This window comes from Vanellus vanellus, assembly GCF_965231255.1.
Source record: "Vanellus vanellus genome assembly, chromosome: 2".
NCBI classification, from domain to species: domain Eukaryota; kingdom Metazoa; phylum Chordata; class Aves; order Charadriiformes; family Charadriidae; genus Vanellus; species Vanellus vanellus.
In genome coordinates this window covers 13,556,038-13,569,383 of record NC_138906.1, presented here as the reverse complement: position 1 = coordinate 13,569,383, position 13,346 = coordinate 13,556,038, and positions in this window count along the sequence as shown.

Here is a 13,346-nt window from a genome sequence, read left to right as displayed (position 1 = left end):
AAATATATATTCTGTATATCATACAAGTCGGGAGAAGACTTCGGGCTTATGATTAACGCAAATACTTTTACATCTGACAAAAGAAACCACCAATTTGTGTGATGTCTAGATTCCTCCATAACCTTATTAGAACACCATATTTGAAACTCACCAAAATATCAGTGATACATTTCTCTGTGGATGTGGGAAGAATTGATGAAAGAAAGCTGAAGTACAGAAGGAAAAATAAAAGTTGGATTGTATCAAGATGACACGGTCGATTACAAAGTATTCGCACTGCCATGTTGTTCCAGCAGTTAAATGATTGCGTCTCCTATCTAGTAGCAATTTACACCCGTGTATGCCTGCAGTGCTTCACTATCTGTCCTCTCACCCATGTCTTGTTCCTCCTACCCAAAACCTCTTTTATACCTATTGCTCTAATGAGATAATAAGCAGGAATTACCAGTTTTGTTCCATCAGGCATTGGCTCAGGATCCAGGTGGGCAATGAATGGGGTTATAATCCTCTGTCTAGATCTAAGGAGGTTTGCTTCAGAAATGTGTGTCACAATCATAATGTGAACCCAAGTGTCCAACAGCTACCCCTGTGTTTTAGCCCTACTAATAAAAACTGTAAGGAAAACTTGCATGATAATGTGTTGGTCACACTTACAACATCCTTAGCAAAAGTTCTAGGACTTCCTGGTAACTATCCTGAAAGGGAATTACACCATGGCTTTCCTGACAGGTTGAGAACAAATCAAGCAGCATAAAATTTTCCCTTCCATAGTGTAAAAATTTTTCATTACGAGGGAAAATCTCGAGCTTCACTCAGTGAACTACAGTGTTGCATGTTCAGTGATTCCATAATTTTTAAAAAAATCAATTTCCATTGTATTTTATTTTATTAGGTAGTAAGAAAGGCATTTGAAACTGTAGCTCTAAACTTAAATATCACAACGAAAACATCTACTATAAAAAAGCAGTTCCTGGCTTTGCCTTGCCTGTTGTTCACTTGTTTATATTTTACTTATGTTGAGTACTTTTACTGCTGATAAGAAAAGATTTTGGCTAAATTGTTCATCCAAACCTACTGCAGCTCCTTTATTCTGATCTTTTCTGCTTCCCAAACAGAATGTTACCTCCCCAGTCAACCTCAAATTACTTCCAACTTTCATTTCCCTGGGTAAAGTCCTTCAGTAGTATCCAAGTAACTGCAACGTGGGTGGATGGAAAACTTCCATCACGGATATTCTATTCTATTCTATTCTATTCTATTCTATTCTATTCTATTCTATTCTATTCTATTCTATTCTATTCTATTCTATTCTATTCTATCCTATCCTAGTGAAGGAAATACAGGAGCTGGTGATTTCATCCAGTGTGCTCTTTCCCTTTGTGGCTGAAGTGAACAGTTTCCTGAAAAGCAACTTTTTAGAGACCATGAAGGTAATCTTATCTGCTCAGCCTTCTAGCTGTACTTCTAAAGCCTGTAAGATTATGAAATAGCCTAACAGAGATATATCCCTCTCAGCCACTTGTGCAAGTGTCCTCGTTTTGTCAAAACTTTCAGGTGCAGATTGTTTGTTTCTGAGAAAAGAAATTTTTACCTTCTACAGTGTGATGGGGTGTACAACCAAAATGTAGGCAAATCTTCATTTGGTTTCACTGTATAACCATGAGGAGAGATTTGAAAGTGGCCCTCCCACACCGATGTTGAATGCCATCAACAATTCCCAGGATGCTACTGCAGAACCAGTGGGACTGGACGTACCATGGGAGCTTGATATTCCTTCATCTCCAGCCTGGTCTTTTGAAGACACCTTGCCAATGAGATACTTTGTAGACAACTCCCATGGAGCAGTGTTTTCCTCCCATAATTTTTCTCCCACCCTAATATGAATTAGTGATGTATCTGAATTTCTTGCACACTGCTCCAAAGGTGAGCCACACTGCAGACTGGCAAACTGAGGTGCCCTGAGCCAAGTCAGTTATGCAACAGAGTTAAATGAAAAATATATTTGAAAAGGCAAAACTGACCTATGCTGTAAACTACTGCAGATACATTTACCTTCTGCTTGCTTATATCACATTAGAACTAGATCCTAAATTATGTGTTAAACGTGGAAAAAAATTTTCTTTTCACGCCTTGCCTTACAAGCCAGCTCTTAAGTGGCTGTTTAAGACAGTGGTGATCGAGCAGTTGGTTTCAAGATTATTCTCTGAGCAGAAAACAAGTAGTGGTCCTCTGGAGATCCCAGGGGATTTTAAAGCAGGTGCTGCAGGGATCAATGCCACTTCCACTACTCTTTTCAAGGCTAATGAATGAAGCACATAGTGACTCAACTCTAGTTCTGAACACACATGACACAACCCTCAAGGAACCGAGAGTATAATCCTTTAGGATGTTCCTATTCTCTGCACTGAAAGACTGATCTACAGAGTCAAAGAAACCCATCTGTTATTACCTAGCAAATTTCCTCCGGAAGAAGCATGTGCTTCAGCAGATTGCTTTACTTCACTACTCTGGGAAGATTAAAACAAGCACAACTGTTTAGATGACAAACACTCTGATACTCTTGCAGAGTGTTTTTAAGTTATAAAAATGATATGCTCTAATAAAAGGTTTTAGTGAACAGTTTTTCATACATGTGGGGTTGGTTTTCATTTTTTTTCCCGCATTTGTAAGAATAATAAAGAACCAACTCAGAAAAAAGAAAAAGTAGAACCATTGCATTAGGGAAAAGAGCCTCAGTCAGACTGCAATAATTCAGAAATAAGCCTCCAGAAGTCACTTTAATTGAACAGATTTAAGAGGAGTCCAAGATAATAATCACACAGTGCTATTACTATTGTTACGCCATTAGGAAAAAAGTGATGAATAAAAGGCAGTGTTTTAACATGGCTATAGCTGAAGCTATAGGTGGTTGAAAAGTGAAGTCACATGCTACTGATGTTCTCTTTCATTATTTAGCAAAATGACAGCTGTGATTAGAAAATCAGGAATTAGACTTTGTTTTCTAATGTGTACCAATATTCTGCACCCTGTTATGCCATTCTATAAAATGGATCACTAATAGTAAAAGTTGAGACCAGGTTAATTCATATTGTAAATATAATTGGACAACCATAAATTAAATGCACTGTGTAAATGTCAAGTACTACGAATATTGCAACGTATATTTGATTAAATTGGTAATTAAGGCAGAATTTTTCCTCTGGCAGCACCTTTTGATATTTGATCTTCGGTAAGAAAAGTTCTGATTTCGTCTTCAAGACACAATTACATGCTGCTTTCTGATCTGAGACTCATTATTCCTGGTGATGGTTTGTGAGGATGTGTCAAAGACCAAAGAGCACCGGCTGATTTCTAGGTCCTAGATTCTGGCCCTGAGAAAGTCTCACTTTGATTCATAAACTGAATAAATATGACACGAAAGTTACTGCTAGAGAATTATTATGGACCTCCAGCATATTCAGTTATTCAATTTACCTTATTCCTAGTCTGTTTTCCTTGGTTTTAATATACAATTATCTAGTATAAATTAAAGTCAAACCATCTCCCATATCTTGAACTGAACCACTGTGTTCCTCAGGGAACAAATAGGTGTCACAAGAATAAATCTGAGTTGGAAAGTTGTAATAGACAATATATTTTGGATTTTATCTAAAGGTACGGTAGGCTTGCCAGCCTTAGCTGTGAGTGATCAAATAACCTCATTAACTCACATATGCTCAGTACCCAATATCTTCCCTTCTTTTTGCTCCGAGTCTCCCAAACTTAACAGGTAGGTGATACCACATGAGCAGATCGGTGTAACAACAGGAACTCTACTTCCTATGTACACAGAACTCTTAGGCTATATATTGCTAGCCATAGGATCACATATTGAAAGCATAATCCCTCAAAAAAGGGGATACCATCTTCTAAAGTACAGCAATTCTAATCATGGGTGATGAAAAACAGCTAATAAAAAAGCTTTTGTGGTGACTATGAAAAGATTCACATGATACTCTTTCATGTATTGTGCATTAAAGCAAGATCCCTTCATCAACAAAATTCATTTCTGTTTTTATTGAAAAGGCATAACTAAAATAAAAATGGAACTATTTCTAAGGCTTAAATCCGACATGCTTTACATGCTCATCAGAGAAATGAACAAGACTGACAAGAATTGCAGAGTACACAAGAAATTCCATCCACAAAAAACAAGAATAAAAAGTTAGCTTATATCCCCCCTGTCTTGCAGTGAAGACGACTATGGATCCATTATGTGAGACTGGAAAAAAACCCCAAACCCCAAACCAGCCTAAGGAAATGTTTTTCTCTTAATTGAGAGTTTGGATACCCTTTCTGAATGTTCACTGTAGTTTTTAACAAGCTGAATAAGAAGTAATCCCAACTGAGCACCACTTTTAGCTGCAAGCAAAACAAAACAAAACAAAACAAAACAAGTGTATAAAAAGTGAAAATGCTAAAAGCTTTCTCTGAAGAACCTTGTTCAAGCAGGAAAAGATTTTCCTCTGCAGCCTCAGATCTGGGCTTCTCTCCTTCAAGCTGGGCACACTGACAAGCAACTAAAGGAATTTCAGTTATCAATAGCCTATTGCAATTGCAACACATTAATGAGGACCTGGTGTCATTCCCCCAGTCCTGCTGTGAACTCAGTGTCTCAAGCACAGTGCACGATGGTATTTCTTTTGCAGTCGGCATCATGTTATCCAGTGTAACATCAGCATCAAAGGTTAAGAAGCTTTCCAGTGGAATTTCTGATTTGTTCTCCCAAGTTATTCACAAACAATTGATAACTATTTTTCCCTTTTCTTTGTCTTATTAATGATATTAAAGTGCAGAAGTATGAATTTTGATAGCATTCATCAACATTTAGTACACCATTCTGAAGTGGAATGGCATACTTACAGTTATTTTTGTGTATCTATCTCATCTTTTTAAGTGACCACCAACATTCCTGCAGCAATGTTACCTCTGGAAATGTTTCCATGGTGAGGGCAGGGAAAGCATCCTATCAGAAATACTTATTCTTATTATATGATACACAAACCAAGGTAATTGGGAAAAAATAGTCTATGCATTCTGGGAATTATAGCAATGGCTTAAAAGATGTTGATGTGCAATTAAACTAGAAAAAGGATATTTCACATGACTCTGTTAGGCTCAGAATGCTGTTTACAGTCAAAGAGGAAGCATACTTACATCTAATTTCCAGAATTTATTTATTATAAACAATATCTTAAAAGTCTGATCACTATTAGTCTGGATCTAATTGTTACAGAAAAAGAAAGAATAATAATGCAGTTAACATTGTAATACCCACACTTTATAGGTTCTATTCCTTTTCCTGGTGTTATGATCATCCTCCCCTGATTCTTTGGATCCCCAAGGGCAGTGAGCTCATCCTGGAGGTGGCGGTGCGTTGGATGCTACAGTGAGTCATCAGCATCTGGTGACCTTCACCAAGAGAAGCATTGCTAGACATGCTGCAGTCTCTTGTGCTCCCTCTTTACTTCTCAAACATTGCATGACAACTGCTAAATATTTGCCCTTTATTTTCCTCACAGGTTTCTGTAGCATTGAGCTGTCACACACTCTCCTAACCTTGATATGCAGCTAGCTAACTGGATGAGCATACGTACATTTTGGTAAATATCTGCAGGGATCATTGAAAGCACAGAGCCTGGACAAGTTGTTGTGAAACCATCATACCAGACCAGCTTGTTCAGTTAGGCATTCACAGGGTCACAGTGCTGTGAAGATACCCAGCCCCCACAGCGGCTGACTGAGAGGCAAAGAATAAGAGCTCGAACCAGGTGAGAAAGAGCCAGCAGCCATAACCCTTATATTTATTATATTTTTAGACCCTTTAGGAAGGCAATAAAGATCCCACTGAAGTTTGTCAAAGCCTACAAAAGCTAGCTCAGGTAGGTGAGAACAGTCAGTGGAAGTTTCCATAACAGCATCACCGACCCCCAGGATGAGACTCAGGAGCCCTGTCGGGTTGTCTGAGGGTCTCTACCACTGTGGGACAGCCGGCTCCCCTCCAAACGCACTCACAGGGAGATCTCCAGTTGATCCCCGCATCTTCCTATCCATACAAATGCAGAAAGCTCAGTGTGACCGGCCCTCGCGCGTCGCAGGGATTAAAGCAACTTCTGTGTCTCAGCCCCTGTCCCTCACCATGCTCATACTGAGAAGAATGCGGCCAGCTTGGGAGGGATTTTTAGTTTTAGAGCTTCTCCTTTGTTTTTTGGTTTTTTTTTTTTTTTTTTTTTTTTTCAGAAACCATAGTGGCATACTTATCATAAAAACACATCAAATCAGGAATGTGTGCCAGGCTATCTAAGCTCATTAAAGCAGTTATGGAAGTAGTAGACATGCTTAAAGACCTTGTGATAGAATGACTAAGTTATCTCATGTACTTTGAAATGTAGTATTGATACTTTGTTTAAAAGAAAATCCTTATAAGTATCATATCTTTACCTGTGAAATAGTGACTTCAGTGTTCTCTGAATTAGTTGCTTCATATTTAAAATCGGGAAATTCCTTAGATCTGTCCCGAGTTCCACATAAATTGTTAATTCTTTTTGTTGAAGCTACAAGACAAAAAACTATGTTAACATTAATCATTTGAGCTCCAGCTACGGAAACAGAAAATTCATAGTTGGAAAAAGTAATCATTTGTCCTTTTTCTGCTAGATCGTACATATTTTGCTCAGGGCTGTGTTGTGTGGCTTCAAGCATGCTGAAATCAGCAAAAGTAAAAAATTCTAATAATGTTACACGCATGATTATAGAAATTTGCTCCCTTCTAACCTGCAGACTTTGAAAATTAATGAACTGTATTAAAATGTGTTGCAGCCTTTGAATAATTTAAGACAATAGTACAACATGAATTGAGTTTCTCAAGCAAACTTTCTTTTTCATGTGAGATCAGAGATTAAATAAACATGATGCTTTCCCTGTATGTAAATAAGCATTACAGTTATGTTTTATAGGATTTTAATTTGATAACTTATTGCAGTATAGCTTAATGAAAATTGTAGTTTACGACTTAGCTCATAATTAATGTAAAGAGTTAAATGTAGCATAATTCCACTGATGTGGAACCTGGGAAGAATGCAAGCTATGGATTGTAACTATCGTTCTTTTTGCAAAAAGTTATTTAGGAAAAAACACGTGAATTTTCTTCTTATAAACAGGTCATTTGGCTTAAACTCTTTAAGTAGTGTTGTTAAACTGTCAGAATGTCTTTCCTCATGTCTTGCCTGTTTAACTTGCTTGAGTAGGAAAGTGATAGCAAACCTATTTTCCATTTGCGGATATTCTTTCTGCTCTTATCAACACATTGTGACAATGGGACATCCACCTCTTGTGACAATGGGACATCTATCTGTTTCTGATGTGAGTCCAACTCTTCTGTAATCATCTATTATCTGTCCTTTTGTAAGCAATGAATGTGACATCCCAGTCTGGAAAGAGTTCTTTTTCCTGTATGAACTCTGGTATTGAAGTGTATCTACCATAACCAACTTTGAGATCAACAAGGGGCTTCACAAGTCTTTCCCTAGCTATGACTGGATACGCTTTACACACTTTATATTCGCATTTGATTTTCCATATTTTTCTCCCGTATTAATTCTCCCGTAGTACAATTAAAAAAAGGAGCAAAACAACTTCATATTATAAATCTCATGTGTATAATTGAACTAATAGAGCAATAGTAATAGCACTTAGCAGTAGAAAAGTGAAGTAATAATGTGTTTAAATTCATGTTTTAGAAAGCATAAGCAACTGAAAACACAATGGCCTTAATAATATTGACATTAAACTACAGCTGATCTATGCCTTCTGTGTGCTACATCATTATTCATTATGACTGTACGTTGGCTGGGCTACATTTCAATTGTTAGATGTAGTGAGCGTGTGCACGTGTTTGAGTGTGTGTGTGTATCCACCCACCCCCACCATTAAATAGTTTCCACAGGAGAACACAAACAATATATTTCCTTTCAGAATCGTCTGAACTAAATGATGGTGGTCACCTTAAACATAACTGCCCACTGCTGTTCTCTAAAGCCACTAGTTTCATGTAGAGCTACAGCTATACTGCTTCATTTAGTCAACCTCTTCCATTTAGACTATATTTTCTATGACACCACCACGGCGGCCTGCAAAGATCAATCACGGGTGCAGAGTATGGGAAGTACCCTGCTGCAGTGACCAGCAGGAGGAACGCTTTTGTTCTTGCTCTTAACCTAATTTAAGGATCTAATGAGAGGATTCCCGCAGAAGAAACAATCTCTTGCGGGACATAAAAGATTGTAAAATACATCTTAGAGGTATCTTACATTTATTTAGACTACTTTAATGCACAAAAGCAAAGAGTGATAATCACGTATATTAGTTAAAATATTATCCAAACCATTAGGAATATTGGGCAAACAATATGGGACAGAATTGTGAGGGAAGTCTTGCTTTGCAATTTTATATACAGTGAAAATTGTCTCAATTATAAAAGCATTACATAGAGTGTATCTTTCTTTTGCAACAGATACTTCAGGCTAAACGTAACAGTGTACAAACTTAAGATGAGAATTTTGTATTACAAAATCACAGATCTGCCTCACAGGAGACTAAAATTATTTCAGATTGCTTTTTTTTGTGCTTTCTGCTTTGAGGCATACAGTACATAATATGAAACATGACCAATGGTTTGATATACTTGTTAAGAATGTCACATAGCCATTTGGGGAAACTGCTGTTACCCTGGAGACCAAAAGTAGACTTTATCTGGACACTTTCAACCTCTTGTGGAGTATATAAATCAGAACTTGAACAGCCCCCACTAAAAATATAGTAAGATGGGTCTCAAAAGTTGAAAAAAAACCCCACAATAATTGGTTTAAAAATCTCTATTTAAAGTTCAGGATAATCAGTCAGGGAAGAATTTGTCTCACAGCTCTGGCCATCTGAGCTAACCATCACCTAGACTCACTTTATACTCAAAACAGAAAAATCAGGCACTTCAGAGCCTTGTTTTGCTAGACCTGTTTTGACGTTGTCTTTAGGATGAAATGAGTTCTGTCCTAGATTTCATATGTGGGACTCTTTTCACTTAATGCACGTGAATTTAGGTCTCTGTAAGTGAGCAAAAGATCCAAGTTCCCATTACAGTCACTGGACACCTAGTCAATGCAATCAATGGAGTCTATGGTGTCTAATGAGCCATTCTGATGCTGAGGCAGACAATTATATCTGCTCTGCTGAACAGCACTCTAGGTACTATTTACTGAATTGCACACCCAGCACACATGCAGACACCTACATGTCAGCATCTAAAGTGAGGGGTCCTAATCTGCAATTTGAATGTCACTAAATTAATAGTAGTAACTATGAGTCTATTGTGCGTAGTTCATGTGTACAAGCCACACACTGTAGGTACCTCTATTGAATCAAACCTGTCGCATCACTGGAGAGCAAGTAAATTTTATACAGCTGTCTACTGTATTATTTGTCAACAATGTCAACCTTTATGTGCTGAATGTCCACCTCTCCTTTCGTCTAGAGCCTTATCTTCTTCATATGTTCTCTGTATTTATGGTTGATAACTCGCCTAATTCTCATTCATCTCTTCCATTATCTGTTCTTCTCTGTTGTCTGTTCAAAATGAATCAGTAAAAAAAAAAATTACCTTAAGATGTAACTTCACGTAATTTTGAGAAAAAAGATGCAACTATCCCAAACGCTTTGGTTCCTGCAGTGCCAAGAGGACTTTTCTTCTCCCTGAACTGTGAATTAATGGGTTGTGTTTTCACTAGAGGCCATTGACTTTTCCTGCAATTCCTTCTCTACCTCATTTCTTTAGAGTATACGTTAATGGAAGCTGAAGATGCTGTAAGAAGGTAGGAAGAGAAAATCTGCTTTATGTAAGCAAGGTTGTCCAGGTTTTCAGACAGCTTATGCACAAACTGTCTCCAAATAGTCCAATTTCTGCTTTGTTGCAGAAATCAGTCATCTGGGCAAATAAATCACAAATTAAGGTAGAATCACCCCATTTTCATCCTAGGGTCATTTCAACAAAAGAATATAAATGGAAACTTGGAAAAATACACTATATTATGCATAATTTATTTATTTATTTGTTTATTTATTTTTAATGAAACCTCAGTTGCATACCAGACTTCAAGAAAGGAACTAACATTTCAGTCTTTTTGAACAAGAAGGTTAAGTACATGTAAGTGGGTCTGGATGGGATAGAGTTAATTTTCTTCATAGCAGTTTGTATGGTTCTGTGCTTTGAATTTGTGACCAAAACAGCGTTGACAACACACTGACTTTTAGCTATTGCTGAGCAATACACAGCATCAAGGCCTCCTCTGCTTCTCCCGCTGCCCCGACAGCGAGCAGGCCGGGGGAGCAGAAGGGTTTGGGAGGGGACACAGCCGGGACAGCTGACCCCAGCTGGCCAAAGGGATACCCCATACCGTGTGACACCGTGCTCAGCAATAAAAGCTGGGGGAAGGAGGTGGAAGGGAAGGACATTTGGAGTGATGGGGTTTGTCAAGTAATTGTCACGTGTGATGAAGCCCTGCTTTCCTGGAGATGGCAGAACACCTGCCTGCCCATGGGAGGCAGTGAACGAATTCCTTATTTTGCTTTGCTTGTGCACACAGCTTTTGCCTTACCTATTAAACTGTCTATATCTCAATCCATGAATTTTCTCACATTTTCCCTTCCTATTCTCTCCTCCATCCCACTGCGAGGGGAGTGAGCGAGTGGCTGTGTGGGGCTGAGTTGCCGGCCAGAGTTAAGTCACAACAGTCCTTTTTGGCATTTAACATTGGGAAAGACTTTTTATGATTTTGATCTCCCTTCAACTTCCACCATCCACAAATAACCCCACAGGGAACAATAGCAATCTGACATCTCTGATATATATGTTCACTGTATTTTGATTATTGAAGAACTTTACAGTACAGATAGTTCTTCGTTTCATCTACGAAAACAAGAGTTGCCATTTTTAAGGGTCTGTCTTTTCAACAAATTGCAAACTAATCAGCAGGATTTCACTTTGCATATGGATGAGTGGTCAATTTGAGCTGTATTTGAGCTATAAAACATTTATAACTGTTAAGAAGTTTGCTTAAAAAAGTAATTTCCTGTATGTTTTATAGTTTCCAAGACAGTTTGTACAGCTGTAGTATTTATTGCCCTGACTGATACTGTAAACATATTACACCAAGTGCCTTTTAACCACATACTAAAGGAGAATTTCTCCAAAGACCTTGTAAGTCAATAGACAAAAGGACACCCATTTTACAGACAGAAGACAGACAATCTGAATATAGAGTTTCTTGTGGAAACTGGCCATACTGAAGCTGATCCTTAACCATTTCTGAAGGTCTCCAACTTGGGTGTTTCCTCAAATCACAGGACTAAGTCTATGAATTGAATTGCCCTCTACTGAAGGAGTGATCGAGATCTTAATTGGGCCACCACTGTTCCTTAGTGGGTCTAAAAGGGAGATGACAGTAATCTTTACACATGTTCTTCTTCATCAAGAATGACACTTTTATCATGACAGCTTGTGCCACAAGTTGCATCTGCAGTTATAAGAGCAGGAAGACGGTAACAGGTGTTGTAGCATATCATTTTATTTATTTCCTACTGTAGGTCTTGTCTATCCTTGTCTTGGCAATATCCTTATATTTGCATTGGGCAGTCCTTCAGTGTTGCTTCCATATAAAATGAAAATATTTTCTACATGTATCTGATTTTAAGTATAGGTCAATTAGCCATCTATGCTCAAAAGATTTCGAAGCATTTACTGTTTTATGAATCAAGATTCCTCCTTCTGTTTGCCTATGCATATGTTCAGAACATACCAAATACAAAGCTTGATGCTTATCCAAAGGGAAGATATCAATAGGAATTGTTTAGAAACTCAGACCAAACTAAATAAAAAAAAAGCAACTCAGCAGCAACTTCCATTCTGTAAACTAATAAGTATTTAATTCTTATAACAAAATACACAATATTTCAGAAGTGTTCAGCTTCTACTAAAAAGGGGAAGGGATTGCAACCCATAAATAGATTCTAAGCATTCTTGAAAGTCTGTCTATTTCATGGTAATTGTAAAAATCTTGCCTTGCTTAGTTAAGATTTGAGGATCCTTCACCATCCTATCAATGATAAAATTTTGTTGCTAGAAAGAATTAAAAAAATCCATATAATTTCCTAGCAGCTTGCAATCAAGGGGAACTGGGATCTGTAATGTGAATACACCAGCCAATTCTTTCTAGATGATAATTGTTAATTATCATCACCTGTTTATAATTTCAGTTAACAGGGTGCTTCGACTAAGGATGCTGACTTTTAGAGAGTGCTCATAGTTTTTTCTGAAGTTAAAAATAAATGGCATAAACTCCGTGATATTAGGGCTAGACCCTTTTTACTTGAAAATAGGCAGGGAAGCTGGTCTCTTTAGGTTTCCGTATATGGGGGAGAAATCAACACATCCCAAAAGCAATTCCAATCTTGGTCTCATCCTACCTGTCACAGTGATAGACGTTATGTATCACAGTCTTAGCTGAAGCTCTTGGGTCTTACTTGAAGTAAACGTTATCCAGTTAGGGTCTTCACTGTAATGCTGTGCCAGGTTTTTCATTGATCGGAACCTCCTGTAAGATTTCAGTAATTTATAAAGCAAGTATATAGTTAAGTTGTTGTTGAAGGTCTAAATCTAGCTTTACAAAATCTAACTCTAAAGGTGGGAGTCCATATTAGCAACCTTGTTTAAAAACCGGTGAACAGAGACATGAAATGGCTTAATTTTTTTTGGTTTGGTTGATAACAGAAAGAAAAGCTTCCTGAAATGTAATTTGGTCCTTAAAACTGCCTTTTGTTTTTCTCTTTCACTTGCTTCACGTATAAGAAGAAAATTTGTTCTAGAGGTCTGACCTCTGATCTTGCAACAATAATATTAAACAGAGGTTTGCCACTGCCATGCAGTAGCACCGGATCAAGCACGTGAAAGGCAACTTGGTCATGAGTGAAAAAGAAGGGTTATGAGCCTTCAATCATAGACTTTATTTCTATTAGTTTAAAAGGATAATATTTATGGATAAGATGTTCAACAGGAAGACTATCTTTTTCTTTATATATTCAAGCACAAGTGTTATTTTCTTTAAGAGATATATTGATGTAGCATAAAACGAATAAAATAAATGATTGTAGCTATTTTTAACCACGATGCAGTTAGAGATTCAGCACAAATCTGAGGAAAGGCTTTATGGCTATCCTCAGATTCATCTAATGCTGCAAAGATCCAAAAGGAGGAGTTCAGA